This window comes from Arachis hypogaea, chromosome 19, assembly GCF_003086295.3.
Source record: "Arachis hypogaea cultivar Tifrunner chromosome 19, arahy.Tifrunner.gnm2.J5K5, whole genome shotgun sequence".
Taxonomy (NCBI): Eukaryota; Viridiplantae; Streptophyta; class Magnoliopsida; order Fabales; family Fabaceae; genus Arachis; species Arachis hypogaea.
Window position 1 is genome coordinate 146,375,979 of NC_092054.1, and position 16,452 is coordinate 146,392,430.

Consider the following 16,452-nt stretch of genomic DNA (forward strand, 5'->3'; position numbering starts at 1 on the left):
CGAGAAGAGCTATAGAAGCTGACACCTTGGCAGAAGGCACAGGGGAAGGATCGACATCGTCATCATCCTGGTCATCAGGGACAATCTTACCATCCCTCACAACATTATCCAGAGTAATCAGCTCGGGCGTTCTCCAACTCCTCCTTCAAACGCATCCCTTCCCGATCGGCTGTGACGTAGCTGTCTTTATGCCTCAATGCCGTGTCCTCGGCCAACCGCACAGAAGCCGCCAGAGCAAAGGACCTCGCCTTCTCATTCTTCAGATCCTTCTCCAGTTTGGCCACCTTCACCTCAAGATCCTCCTTCAAGCCCTTCATCCTATCAAACTCTTGTTTAGCCTCCTCCATAAAGGCTTTGGTGGCATGAAGAGGAAGATTTTGAGTAGTCCGATACAGGGCAACCCCCATATGGGCCATCTTGATGCTGCTCCGAGTTATAAAATCTAAATGGCGAAGGAGCGAAACATCATCCATGGGGAGGGCACCATAAGGACCGATCTGTTGGTCAACAAACTCCACCGCATCAAAGTCAGGAGCGTCAAGGTTGAAAGGCTCAATTGTTTTTTGTTTTTTGCTGGAAAGAGCACCAGAAGTGGCGACAGAAGTTTGTGGAGGGTCAGCCGGACGAACTCGAGGAGTAGGGATCACCTTCCTCGGCCCAGGAGAACTCGGCACGGGCAGCTTCACCGAAACTTGAGAAGACCCCTCTCCCGCCACTTTGGCCGAAATATTTTGAGCAGTTGCAGCCTTCTTTGCCTTCTTAAAGGCCTTCATGGAATCATTGTTTTTCGACATCTCTGAAAATACAGAATCAACCATAGTGATAAGTTACTCTCTAGAAGAAGCAAAACTAAGAAACAAGTACAGAAACAAGTCAGACAATACCCAAAGTAGTTCGAGCCAAAGATGGATCACTCAAAAATTTTTTTGTATCCAGATGGGGTGGTTCCCCCCACAAATCTTCAAGAACAACTACAAAAGCCCGCTCAACCTCATCAAGCATCTCCCATGTATAGCGAGACACTCTCACATTCTTTTGCCACTCTAGAGGGATAGCAGGCTCGTCATTCTCATCAAGAAAAAAGGGGCAGACCCCCTCAACAGCACGGACTCGGAAGAAATAATTCTTAAAATCTTTAAAAGACTCATCATACATGGCAAAAATTTTATGCCCCTGGGCTGACCTGAAAGAAACCCAGGAAGCTTTCTTTTTGGAGGAACCTCCAGGCTTGGCAGATACAAAAAGATAGAGGAAAAAAGTTTGGGAAGGTGTTATGCCTAACTCTTGGCAAAGCAGCTGAAAAATCTTGATAAAACCCCAGGAATTCGGATGAAGCTGGGATGGGACAATATTACAAGACCACAACAAATCGATTTTGAAAGCAGTAAAAGGAAAGGTAATGTCCAACTGGCTGAAGAAATATTCATAGGCATAGAAAAAAGGACGCCCCCCCTCGACCAAAGTAGGAAAACAAACCCTCTCATCAGAACCAGGCGCCACAAGTTCATAATCCCTCTCCCAGGCGCTGCTACCACAAATCCTATGACGTTTCCTCAGCTCTACAAAAAAATCAGCATCCACCACAGAGACACACATCAAGACAAGAGAGTCCAACCAATCAGACATCCCCTCGGGAACTTTAGAAGACATCTCTACAATGTTATTGCGAGAAAACATGAGGCCAACTAATCCTACAATAAGAAAAGAAGATGGGATTACCAAAAAACATCTCGGACGAGGGGAAAAATAACTCGACTAGTATACAGAAGAACAAACAGAAAAGGAAAACCCCAAGACTCAAACCAAAGTCCTGGGGCATCCTTTGGAGGCAGTAACAAAGCAAGGTTTCAGGAAAAATCTACAGCTTATGACTCGACATCCCCCAAACAAGAAAAGAAGATTTCAAACAGCAAGCATTTTCATAGGAGAAACACAAAACACAAAAAAGTACAAAAGTCATCAAAGCCACTATCTTTTTACAGTCTATCAGCAAAAAGCTTCGACAACACCAAACATGCCAAGCAGAGGATCGTCAAAGACACAGCCTTTTCTCCAGAATCAAACAAATTATCATCAAAAGCACAAATGAAAATAGTGATAACATGCAAAATCCCTAAGAGCGTCAAAGCAATAGGAAAGACGAAAAGATTCATACAAAAGGGTGAAGAAACTTCAGAGCACGCATTACGACAATAACTAGACACAGCAAAAGCAGAAAGATCCAAACTTTCTCAAAGCAAAATCAAAACTTTCTCACCATCAGGCAAAAAAAATGACGTAGAAGGAAAGGAAGAAAGAACCAACCTAAAATGAAGAAAGAAGCTTCAAAAACAGAATCGCCCAGAAAATCGCCGAATGATGCCGCAAAGCAAAGACAAAGCTCAGGCAAAAAGTGATAAAGTAAAAGAAGAAGTTACAAAGAAGAACGAGGAAGAAAAACCATTTTTTGAGGAAGCAAAAATTCAAAATAAAGCCAAGGAAAACGGGGAAATTAATACCAATTAATGAAGGTATTAAACCTTCGCACGTTCCCTAGAACAAAGCGCTAATACAGAAGCGCACGCCTTTAAAGGAAAAAATGTTCTACATTCAAAAAGGTTCTACAAAGGAAGAAATCGACAAAATGCTTGAGTTCGGCTTCACTAGAGAAGGACCGAAGTCAAGGACTCGACCTCAAGAAAAAAAAAGAGAAGACCGAGCTCAAGTAGGGGCACTGTTCATACCCTGGGTCGAGCTATCCGACCTGGGATGATCGGCGACAAAGCGACCGACCTCTTCAGGTCAGGCTATTCGACCTCTTCTCAAAGAGGTCGGCCAAATCGACAGAAAAATTCAATAAAGGGCCCAAATAGAGGAACACGACCCAAATCCACAGGCCGTCTAAGCCTATAGAGATAAGGGCGGTTCCCTTGAAGATAAGCTGACCTCAACTCAAAGATAAAGATAAGATAAGATAACTAACTTATCTTATCTAGAAAGGTCACTCTACAACCACTATAAATACACTAGAGCACCCAGGTATAACTCATACTCTGATTCTACTAAAAACCTGTTTAATACCCATGCTAACTTAAGCATCGGAGTCTCTTGCAGGTACCCCCCACCCTCCGGTGACCAAGGATCAGCAGTGTAGCCAGCCAACAAGTTGGACACGACAGCTCCGGCCGCCACTCACCAGTCGGACACATCGGCACCGACCGGTACAGAAGATCTCGACCGAGATCGACCTCCAGTTTTAGATAATCCTTGGAACAAACAGCAAGAACAAATTTTGGAAATTTTAAAGAAAATAAAAACAAAAAGGACACCAAACTTAAAAATTTTTATACTTTGGACACTAATAATTCAAAAATGCACAAGAAAAACAAGGAAAGACACAAAACAAGAAAAACTAAAGATCAAACAAGGAAAATAAACAAGAACTTAAAGATTAAGAAAGAACTAAGAACATATAATTCGAAAAATTAAAAGAAAAATAAAATCATGCAATTGACACCAAACTTAAAACATGAAACTAAATTCAAACAGAAGACTAAATTATGAGCTTTTTATTTTTTTTTAATTTTTGAAAATAATTTAGAAAGAGAAAATAAAGATTTTAAAATTTTAACTAAAAACAATAATAGAAGACTCAATTTTAGTGACTCTAAACCAAAAAGATAAATTTTTCTTAATCTAAGCAACAAAATAAACCGTCAGTTGTCCAAACTCGAACAATCCCCGGCAACGGCGCCAAAAACTTGGTGTGGAAAATCGTGATTCACACTTTTCACAACTCCACACAACTAACCAGCAAGTGCACTGGGTCGTCCAAGTAATACCTTACGTGAGTAAGGGTCGATCCCACGGAGATTGTCGGCTTGAAGCAAGCTATGGTTATTTTGTAAATCTTAGTCAGGAGATTAATGATAAGAGTGATTGTATTTTTATGAAAAATAAATAACATGAAATAAACAGTACTTGTGATTCAGTAATGTGAAACAGGCTGAGGTTACAGAGATGCTCTGTCCTTTGAATCTCTACTTTCCTACTGCTTTCTTCTCCAAACACGCATGGCTTTCTTCAATGGCAAGCTTTATGATCTTCTCGGATGAAAAATACCAGGTACGATCTCTGCACGGCTAATCAACTGTCGGATTTCTCGTCTCGGATGAAAAATACCATGTACAGCTATTGCACGGCTAATCATCTGTCGGTTCCCACTAGTGTCGGAATAAGACCCTTGTCTTTTTGCACACTGTCACCGCACCCAACATTCGCAGGTTTGAAGCTCGTTACAGTCATCCCTTCCCGGATCCTACTCATTATACCACAGACAAGGTTTAGACTTTCCGGATCCCAGGAATGCTGTCAATCGATTCTAGCCTATACCACGAAGGTTCTAACCTCCGGACTCGGTCCGTGGATTAGAAACCCAAGAGATACGCACTCAAGCTGTCGCCCAATGACTACGTTGAGCTCAGATAGAACGGGAGTGGTTGTCAGGCACGCATTCATAGGTTGAGGATAATGATGAGTATCACGGATCATCATATTCTCTATATTGAAGTACGAGTGAGTATCTTAGAATAGAATCAAGCGTGATTGAATAGAAAACAGTAGTAATTGCATTAATCCATTGAAACACAGCAGAGCTCCTCACCCCCACCTATGGGGTTTAGAGACTCATGCCGTAGAAGATACAATATGAAGTTTAAAATGTCATGAGGTACAAAATGAATCTCTAAAAGTAGTTTTTATACTAGACTAGTGACTTAGGTTTACAGAAAATGAGTAACTAAGTGCAGATAGTGCAGAAATCCACTTTCGAGACCCACTTGGTGCGTGTCTGGGCTGAGCTTCCAAGCTTTCACGTGCATATGCTCAAAGTTGGCGTTAAACGCCACCCTGGGTGCCAAAATGGGCGTTTAACGCCGAAAAAGGTGCCAGTTCTGGCGTTTTACGCCAGAAAGTTTTAGGCTGACTTTGAACGCCAGTTTGGGCCATCAAATCTCAAGCAAAGCATAAACTATTATATATTTCTGGAAAGCCCAGGATGTCTATTTTCCAACGCAATTTAGAGCGAGCCAATTGGGCTTCTGTAGCTCGAGAAAATCTATTTCGAGTGCAGGAGGGTTAGAATCCAACAGCATCTGTAGTCCTTGAGATCCGGAAAGTCTAAACCTTGTCTGTGGTATTCCGAGTAGGATCTGGGAAGGGATGGCTGTGACGAGCTTCAAACTCGCGAGTGCTGGGCGTAGTGACAAACGCAAAAGGATCAATGGATCCTATTCCAGTATGATCGAGAATCGACAGATGAATAGCCGTGCCGTGACAGAGCATCTTGGACCATTTTCACTGAGAGGACGGGAAGTAGCCATTGACAACGGTGATACCCAACATACAGCTTGCTATGGAAAGGAGTAGGAAGGATTGGATGAAGACAGCAGGAAAGCAGAGGTTCAGAGGGACGAAAGCATCTCTATACGCTTATCTGAAATTCTCACCAATGAATTACATAAGTACCACTATCCTATTTTATATTTTATTTATCTTTTACTTATCAATTCATAAAATCAGTTGAATCCGCCTGACTGAGATTTACAAGGTGACCATAGCTTGCTTCAAGCCGACAATCTCCGTGAGATCGACCCTTACTCACGTAAGGTTTATTACTTGGACGACCCAGTGCACTTGCTGGTTAGTTGTACGAAGTTGTGAAACAGAATTAAGAACATGAACGTGCGCATTGAGTTTTTAGCGCCGTTACCAAGGAAGGAATGATCACGATTTCACACACCAAGTTTTTGGCGCCGTTGCTGGGGATTGTTCGAGTTTGGACAACTGACGGTTCATCTTGTTGCTCAGATTGGGTAATTTTATTTTAATTTTAAGCTTTTTGTTTTTATTATTCTTAATTTCAAAAAAAATATAAAAAAAATATTTTCAAAAATATAATTTTCTTCAGAATTTTTAAGAATGAATTCTAGAGTTTCATGAAGCACGTTGAAGCCAGGCCGGTTGTAAAGCCATGTCTAAATTCTTTTGGACTGAGGCTTCAACTAATCACTTCAATGCATGTAATATCCTGCTGAAACTTGGCTGGCCGTTGGCCATGTCTAGTGTTTTGGACCGGAGCTTTCACTGAAAGCTTGGCTGGCAAGTGAGCCATATCTAATTCCTGGACCGGAGCTTTAAACTAACATTGCAGATTCCTAGAATTCTTATTAAAAATTTTGAAATCCTTATTTTTCTTTTTCAAATAATTTTCGAAAAATACCAAAAAAATTCATAAAATCATAAAATCAAAAATATTTTTGTGTTTCTTGTTTGAGTCTTGAGTCAATTTTTAAGTTTGGTGTCAATTGCATGTTTATTCCCTTCTTGCATTTGTCGAAAATTCATGCATTGCATTCTTCATGATCTTCAAGTTGTTCTTGACAAGTCTTCTTGTTTGATCTTCATATTCTCTTGTTTTGTGTCTTTTGTTGTTTCTCATATGCATTTTTAATTTGTTAGAGTCTAAATATTGAAAATTTCTAAGTTTGGTGTCTTGCATATTTTTCTTTTCTTAAAAATTTTTCAAAAATAAGTTCTTGGTGTTCATCATGATCTTCAAAGTGTTCTTGGTGTTCATCTTGAAATTCATAGTGTTCTTGCATGCATTGTGTGATTTGATTCATGATTTTCATGTTTTGAGTCTTTTCATTATTTTTCTCTTTCTTCATTAAAAATTCAAAAATCAAACAAATATCTTTCCCTTATTTCACTCATAAAATTCGAATATTTGAGTTGACTTTTTCAAAACTTTTTAAAATCTAGTTGTTTCTTATGAGTCAAATCAAATTTTCAATTTAAAAATCCTATCTTTTTCAAATCTTTTTCAAAAATCAAATCTTTTTCATTTTCTTTCTATTATTTTCAAAAATTTCAAATTAATTTTCAAAAATCTTTTTCTTATCTTTATTTCATATTTTAGAATTCAATGCTAACAATTAATGTGATTGATTCAAAAATATTAAGTTTGTTACTTGCCTAATAAGAAAGGTTCAATCTTTAAATTTTAAAATCATATCTTTTTGTTACTTGTTAGTCAAGTAATCAACTTTAATTTTCAAAATCAAATCTTTTTAAATTTCTTTTTCAAATCTTTTTCAAAATAAATTTCAATCACATCCTTTTCAAAATTTAATTTCAAAATCTTTTCTAACTTCTTATCTTTTCAAATTTGATTTTCAAATCTTTTTTCAATTAACCACTTTACTTCTTATTTGATTCTTATCTTTTTCAAAACTACCTAACTAACTAACTCTCTCTCTCTCTCTAATTTTCGAAAATCCATTCCCTCTTTTTCAAATTTCTTTTTTAATTAACTAATTGTTTTAATTTTAATTTAATTTGATTTCAATTTTTAATTTTCGAATCTTTAACTTTAAATTTTAATTTTATTTTATTTTATTTTCGAATTCTTCTCTTCCTCATCTCCTTCTAATTATTTATTCATCTACTAACACTTCTCTTCCACCTAAAATTCGAACCCCATCTCCCTCTCTGTGTTCGAGTTTTTCCTCTTCTCCTTCTTATATTCTTATCTTCTTATACTTGCATAAGGAATCTCTATACTGTGACATAGAGGATTCCATATTTTCTTTTGTGTTCTCTTCTTTTTCATATGAGCAGGAACAAGGACAAGAACATTCTTGTTGAAGCAGACCCTGAACCTGAAAGGACTCTGAAGAAGAAACTAAGAGAAGCTAAAATACAACAATCCAGAGAAAACCTTACAGAGAATCTTGAAAAAGAAGACATGGCCGAAAATAATAACAATGCAAGGAAAATGCTTGGTGACTTTACTGCACCAAATTCCAATTTACATCGAAGAAGCATCTCAATCCCTGCCATTGGAGCAAACAATTTTGAGCTTAAACCTCAATTAGTTTCTCTGATGCAACAGAACTGAAAGTTTCATGGACTTCCATCCGAAGATCCTTTTCAGTTCTTAACTGAATTCTTGCAGATCTATGATACTGTTAAGACCAATGGGGTTGATCCCAAGGTCTACAGGCTTATGCTTTTCCCATTTGCTGTAAGAGACAGAGCTAGAATATGGTTGGACTTTCAACCTAAGGATAGCATGAACTCTTGGGATAAGCTGGTCACGACTTTCTTAGTCAAGTTCTTTCCTCCTCAAAAGCTTAGTAAGCTTAGAGTGGATGTTCAAACCTTCAAACAGAAAGAAGGTGAATCCTTCTATGAAGCTTGAGAGAGATACAAGGAACTGACCAAAAAGTGTCCTTCTGACATGCTTTCAGAATGGACCATCCTGGATATATTCTATGATGGTCTATTTGAGCTATCAAAGATGTCACTGGACCATTCTGCAGGTGGATCCATTCACCTAAAGAAAACGCCTGCAGAAGCTCAAGAACTCATTGACATGGTTGCAAATAACCAGTTCATGTACACTTCTGAAAGGAATCCTATGAATAATGGGATGCCTATGAGGAAGGGAGTTCTTGAAATTGATACTCTGAATGCCATATTGGCTCAGAATAAAATATTGACTCAGCAAGTCAATATGATCTCTCAGAGTCTGAATGGATTGAAGGAATCATCCAACAGTACTAAAGAGGCATCTTCTGAAGAAGAAGCTTATGATCCTGAGAACTCTGCAATAGCAGAGGTGAATTACATGGGTGAACCCTATGGAAACACCTATAATCCCTCATAGAGAAATCATCCAAATTTCTCATGGAATGATCAACAAAATCCTCAACAAGGCTTTAATAATGGTGGAAGAAACAGGTTTAGTAATAGCAAGCCTTTTCCATCATCCACTCAGCAACAGACAGAGAGTTCTGAGCAGAATCCATCTAGCTTAGCAAATATAGTCTCTGATCTATCTAAGGCCACTGTAAGTTTCATGAATGAAACACGGTCCTCCATTAGGAATTTGGAGGCACAAGTGGGCCAGCTGAATAAAAGGGTCACTGAAATTCCTCCTAGTACTCTCCCAAGCAATACAGAAGAAAATCCAAAGAGAGAGTGCAAGGCCATTGATTTAATCACCATGGCCAAACCTACAAGGGAGGAAGAGGACGTGAATCCCAGTGAGGAAGACCTCCTGGGACGTCCAGTGATCAACAAGGAGTTTTCCTCTGAGGAACCAAAGGAATCTGCGGCTCATCCAGAGACCATAGAGATTCCATTGAACCTCCTTATGCCATTCATGAGCTCTGATGAGTATTCTTCTTGTGAAGAGAATGAAGATGTTACTGAAGAGCAAGTTGCCAAGTACCTTGGTGCATTCATGAAGCTGAATGCCAAATTATTTGGTAATGAGACTTGGGAAGATGAACCTCCCTTGCTGATCAATGAACTAAGTGATCTGGATCAACTGAGATTGCCTCAGAAGAAACAGGATCCTGGAAAGTTCTTAATACCTTGTACCATAGGCACCATGACCTTTTAGAAGGCTCTATGTAACATTGGGTCAGGGATAAATCTCATGCCACTCTCTGTAATGGAGAAACTGGGAATCTTTGAGGTGCAAGCTGCCAGAATCTTATTTGAGATGGCAGACAACTCAAGAAAACAGGCTTATGGACTAGTAGAGGACGTGTTAGTAAAGGTTGAAGGCCTTTACATCCCTGCTGATTTCATAATCCTAGACACTGGGAAGGATGAGGATGAATCCATCATCCTTGGAAGACCCTTCCTAGCCACAGCAAGAGCTGTGATTGATGTGGACAGAGGAGAGTTGGTCCTTCAATTGAATGAGGAATACCTTGTGTTTAAAACTCAAGGATCTCCTTCTGTAACCATGGAGAGGAAGCATGAAAAGCTTCTCTCACTACAGAGTCAACCAAAGCCACCACAGTCAAACTCTAAGTTTGGTGTTGGAAGGCCACAACCAAACTCTAAGTTTGGTGTTGGGAGGTCCCAACCTTGCTCTAAACATCTGTGAGGCTCCATGAGAGCTCACTGTCAATCTATTGACATTAAAGAAGCGCTTATTGGGAGGCAACCCAATGTTATTTAATCACATCTATTTTATTTATTTTGTGTTTTATTAGGTTGATGATCATGTGGAGTCACAAAAACTACTGAAAAATAAAAAACAAAATGAAAAAACAGCATTGAAAATAGCACACCCTGGAGGAAAGCAGTCTGGTATTTAAACGCCAGAAACAAGCATCTGTCTGGCGTTTAACGCCAGAAACAGGCACCAAGCTGGCGTTTAACGCCAGAAACAAGCATCTACCTGGCGTTAAATGCCAGAAACAGGCAGCAGTCTGGCGTTAAACGCCAGGATTGCATAGCAAGGGCGTTTTACACGCCTAATTGGAGCAGGAATGTTAAGTCCTTGGCTCCACTGAATCTGTAGACCCCACAGGATCCCTACCACTTCTTCTCTCATCTTCACACCTTTTTATAACACTCTTCCTCAATAAACCTCCACCAATCACCTCCATTACTCCTCCAAAACCATTATACAACCCACCTACACCCACCCACTTAATTTCAAACCATCACTCCTTCCTTTTCACACATCATAACCACCTAAACCCCCTTGTCCGAACCATTCACACACCTCCATCTCCTCCATTTTCTTCTTCTTCTACTCACTTCTTTCTTCTTTTGCTCGGAGACGAGCAAACCTTCTAAGTTTGGTGTGGTAAAAGCATTGCTTTTAGTTTTTCCATAACCATCTAAGGCACCTAAGGCCAGAGACAATCTCATTGAAGAGGACAAGCTCATCACTAAGAAAAGGATGGAGCAAACAAGAGATCATGGATCTCAACAAGAGCATGAGAAAATCCCTCACCATGAAATCCCTGAGATGTCTCAAGGGATGCACTTTCCTCCACAAAACTATTGGGAGCAAATCAACACCTCCCTAGGAGAATTAAGTTCCAACATGGGACAACTAAGGGTGGAACACCAAGAGCACTCCATCATCCTCCATGAAATTAGAAAAGATCAAAGAGATATGAGGGAGGAGCAACAAAGGCAAGGAAGAGACATAGAGGAGCTCAAAAGCACCATTGGTTCTTCAAGAAGAGGAAGACGCCACCCTCACTAAGGTGGACTCATTTCTTAATCTCCTTGTTTATTTACTTTCCTGTTTTTTTATTTTTGAGCTTTATGTTTTATTTATGTTTGTGTCTTTACTATATGATCACTAGTGTCTAAGTGTCTATGCCTTAAAGTTATGAATATGAATCCATTACCTCTCTTAAATGAAAACTGTTTTAATTACAAAAGAACAAGAAGTACATGGTTTCGAAAATTCATCCTTGAAACTGGTTTAATTATTTTGATGTGGTGACAATACTTTTTGTTTTCTGAATGAATGCTTGAACAGTGCATATGTCTTTTGAGTTTGATGTTTATGAATGTTAAATATGTTGGCTCTTGAAGAATAAGGAAAAAGGAGACATGTTATTTGATAATCTGAAAAATCATAAAAATGATTCTTGAAGCAAGAAAAAGCAGTGAATACAAAAGCTTGCAGAAAAAAAAATAGCGAAAAAAAAAAGAAAGAAAAAGAAAAAGCAAGCAGAAAAAGCCAAAAGCTCTTAAAACCAAAAGGCAAGAGCAAAAAGCCAATAGCCCTTAAAACCAAAAGGCAAAGGTAATAAAAAGGATCCAAGGCTTTGAGCATTAGTGGATAGGAGGACCTAAAGGAATAAAATCCTGGCTTAAGCGGCTAAACCAAGCTGTCCCTAACCATGTGCTTGTGGCGTGAAGGTGTCAAGTGAAAACTTGAGACTGAGCGGTTAAAGTCAAGGTCCAAAGCAAAAAAAGAGTGTGCTTAAGAACCCTGGACACCTCTAATTGGGGACTTTAACAAAGTTGAGTCACAATCTGAAAAGGTTCACCCAATTATGTGTCTGTGGCATTTATGTATCCGGTGGTAATACTGGAAAACAAAGTGCTTAGGGCCACGGCCAAGACTCATAAAGTAGCTGTGTTCAAGAATCAACATACTGAACTAGGAGAATCAATAACACTATCTGAACTCTGAGTTCCTATAGATGCCAATCATTCGGAACTTCAATGGATAAAGTGAGATGCCAAAACTATTCAAGAGGCAAAAAGCTACAAGTCCCGCTCATCTGATTGGAGCTAAGTTTCATTGATATTTTGGAATTTATAGTATATTCTTTTCTTTTTATCATATTTGATTTTCAGTTGCTTGGAGACAAGCAACAATTTAAGTTTGGTGTTGTGATGAGCGGATAATTTATACGCTTTTTGGCATTGTTTTTACATAGTTTTTAGTATGATTTAGTTAGTTTTTAGTATATTTTTATTAGTTTTTAATTAAAAATCACATTTTTGGACTTTACTATGAGTTTGTGTGTTTTTCTGTGATTTCAGGTATTTTCTGGCTGAAATTGAAGGACCTGAGCAAAAATCAGATTCAGAGGTTGAAGAAGGACTGCAGATGCTGTTGGATTCTGACCTCCCTGCACTCAAAGTGGATATTCTGGAGCTACAAAACTCCAAATGGCACGCTCTCAATTGCGTTGGAAAGTAGACATCCAGGGCTTTCCAGAAATATATAATAGTCTATACTTTGATTAAGGATAGATGACATTGAACGCCAGTTTCATGCTGCATTCTGGAGTCAAACGCCAGAAACAGGTTGCAAAGTGGAGTTAAACGCCAGAAACAGGTTACAAACTGGCGTTCAACTCCAAGAAAGACCTCTACACGTGTAAAGCTCAATGCTCAGCCCAACCACATACCAAGTGGGCCCCGGAAGTGGATTTCTGCACCATTTACTCATTTCTGTAAACCCTAGTAACTAGTCTAGTATAAATAGGACTTTTTACTATATTTGGAACATCTTTAGTTTTTATCTTTAGATCACGTTTGGGGGCTGGCCTCTCGGCCATGCCTGGATCTTCATCACTTATGTATTTTCAACGGTAGAGTTTCTACACACCATAGATTAAGGTGTGGAGCTCTGCTGTTCCTCAAAGATTAATGCAAAGTACTACTATTTTTCTATTCAATTCAACTTATTCCGCTTCTAAGATATTTATTCGCACTTCAATATGATGGATGTGATGATCGTGACAGTCATCATCATTCTCAACTTATGAACACGTGCCTGACAACCACTTCCGTTCTACCTTAGATTGAATGGATATCTCTTGGATATCTAATACAGGGGACCGAGTCCGAGTTATTAGTGTCTTCGTGGTATAAGTTAGCACCCATGGATGGCCATTCTTGAGATCCGGAAAGTCTAAACCTTGTCTGTGGTATTTCGAGTAGGATCTGGGAAGGGATGGTTGTGACGAGCTTCAAACTCGCGAGTGCTGGGCGTAGTGACAGACGCAAAAGGATCAATGGATCCTATTCCAGTATGATCGAGAACCGACAGATGAATAGCCGTGCCGTGATAGAGCATCTTGGACCATTTTCACTGAGAGGACGGGAAGTAGCCATTGACAACGGTGATGCCCAACATACAGCTTGCCATGGAAAGGAGTAGGAAGGATTGGATGAAGACAGTAGGAAAGCAGAGGTTCAGAGGGACGAAAGCATCTCTATACGCTTATCTGAAATTCTCACCAATGAATTACATAAGTACCACTATCCTATTTTATATTTGAGTAGTGCTAGGGAGCCAATGGCCTAAGTGTACAATGTGTACAATGGGCTAAATCTTTGGTTTATGAATAAAATGAACATCACCTATACTATACAGAATAACCATCCGGATACCAGGGATAATAAACATCTCATGTTATAAAAAGCTAATTTTGGGTTCACCAAGGTTCGAACTCTTGACCTTCCGGATCTGGAACTCTAATACCATGTCCTGAAACCACTCATCCCAAAAGCGTAACCTGACAAGACAATGTAACACTAATAATCATATCTCTAATACTTTCTAAACCTTCATTGTACACATTGTACGCTTAGGTCATTGGCTCCCTATACTTTCTCTTTATATTTTATTTATCTTTTACTTATCAATTCATAAAATTAGTTGAATCCGCCTGACTGAGATTTACAAGGTGACCATAGCTTGCTTCAAGCCGACAATCTCCATGGGATCGACCCTTACTCACGTAAGGTTTTTTACTTGGACGACCCAGTGCACTTGCTGGTTAGTTGTACGAAGTTGTGAAACAGAATTAAGAACATGAACGTGCACATTGAGTTTTTAGCGCCGTTACCAAGGAAGGAATGATCACGATTTCGCACACCACTTTACTCTTTCATTGTCTAGAACTGAAAGTGCCTCAGCATGCTTGAATTTTTCATATTGGGCTTTATCAAGTTGTTTCTCACATTCTTCTTGTTTGGCCTCGATAGAAACGATCTCCTGGATAAGTTGGTGTTGTTCTTGCTGGGCAGTGGCTAGAGGTGTAGCTATATCAGCTCTTCTCTTCAGAATTTTGGCAAGTTTTTTTATTAATTTGAGCCAATTCTGCTTCAAGTTTTCTCTCTTCCTTATCATAGTGAGCCTGAACAGAAATAGCCTAAGAGATTCTCAAATCAAACTCTGCACAGGAAGCTTTGATTAGTTGAAGGGTTGCAGTATAGCTTTCTGCCTCAGTTCTGATTTTAGTCTCTTCATCTATGGCTTCTTGGAGTTTTCCCTGGGTAGTTACGCTCCTGTGGACAATTTGTTTGAATTGATGGACTATGACAGAGTGTGGAGTAGGATCTGGAAGTTCAAAAGGTAAATTCAAAAGATCAAACAAAAGCTTGTTAAGGTTTGCATCATTAATCCATTCAGTAGGTGGATGATCCAAGAGTTTGAGGAGTGATAGAAGTTGTTCTCGAGCATTAACATTTAGCTTAGATGGAGGACCAGATGTAGAAGGACCAAGGAGTATAGGGGCAGAAATAGGCACTTCGCCTTCTTGGATAGCTTGATTTAGGATGGAGACCAGGTTGGCCAAAGTGGCACTTGTAGGTTCGGTAGAAACTCCCAAATTTCCATATACTTGACCAAGGGGAGTTTGAAATTCAGCTTGTTGGGGAGGACTGGAGGTTCTTTGAGGAGAAGGAAAGGTTTCTAGGACTCTCGATAAAGAATCCGAATCAGGACTAGTAGTCTCAGCAACTTGAGATGGGGAGTCAGAATTAGGGGCCACTTGAAATTCAGACGAAGGTGCAACCTGGATGATTGGAGAGGTATGTCCAGTATTCAAAGTTCACGTTGGTGAGTGTTGAGTATGCTCTGTTGTTAAATCAACCACATGTGTCCCAGTGGGAGGTGGAAACGCGATTTGAAGAGGCTAAACAAATCCTATAACCTGGATGGATGAGAGAGATGTGGATTGTCTTATGTCTTGTTGTTGTTGTTGAGGTGGCTGATCAAGTGCCAGTGGAGAGGTGATTGATTGAGCAGCGGTAGTGGGATGAAATGTGAGATGCAGTAAGTCAAGATTTATTTTGACTTAATCGAAAAATATGTGAAAACGATAAAAGGTTACCAGAATGGGTCTTGTTCTTCAAACAAATTGAAGACCCGAATCTGAATCAACTGTATCCTCTGATTGTGAGGAAGCAGCAAGGATGTTCCGAATAGATTGCTCACTTTCATTAGAGCTCTCACTCGACGGTTACAATTGTAACTAAAGACAAGTTGATATTAAAAGAGTTGCAAATATATATATGATTATCGAAGAATTTCGGTGAAAGAATAATCATATAAATATAGTTACCTTCCTAGAAATTTTTGAAGGTGTCCGTCGACTTTTCCTTAATGGTTGGCGTGAAGAAGCTGTGGTTTTAGCTTTTCTTTTTTGAGTTCTCTTTGGAGAACCCTCAGCAGCAGGGATATCTGGGACAATAGAGCATTTGATCTCTTCCAAGGTACGACTGTACCTAGAATAGTAAGCAGTCCACTTTCGAAGCAAGATTTGGTAATGTATGAACTTCGATCATAAACCAGGTAATTAAAACTCTCTCTCTGTTGTTGATTTTTCAAGAGACAGATATCAAGCTTTCTTTTTGAAGCCAAGGTGATATGGAAAAATGGTTTATTGTTTTGAAGGAGTGGGGTTGGGATGGCTTGTGAGAAGCCCAGTTGCCTGGCTGTAAAATGAGGGGCGTACAAAGTCACTTTGAATCTTTCTTTTTTGTGTTGGGGTAGCCCTGTAGAAATTACTTGAACAACCAGTAAATTCGCCCAACTTCGATTAATAAGTTCATTTTCTTCAGCATCATTTGAAAAGAGTAAGCACTCAAAACACGCAAGACCACAATTTTACCTTTATAATTTTTTATTTTATTAAAGATATAATAATTTATGTATCTATTCCTATCAACTTAAATTTAAAAAAAATATATATCATAATATAACATCCAAACTTTTATGACCTAATAAAAATTTAGAATTTGATCATTATTGACTTTTCAAAAAAAATTTCAGTATAAAATCAATAAAAAGAAATCTTAAAAATATTTTTAAATAGATTTAAATTTTTAAGA

The 16,452-nt window shown here is 39.0% G+C and overlaps 1 non-coding gene across 1 annotated transcript; it reads right to left on the reverse strand.

Moving 5' to 3' along the window:
- Nucleotides 1–8,179: 8,179 nt before the first annotated feature.
- Nucleotides 8,180–8,287, reverse strand: LOC112781380 (small nucleolar RNA R71). The gene has a single exon (XR_003192160.1). It is a non-coding gene; the product is annotated as a small nucleolar RNA R71 (small nucleolar RNA).
- Nucleotides 8,288–16,452: the final 8,165 nt, after the last annotated feature.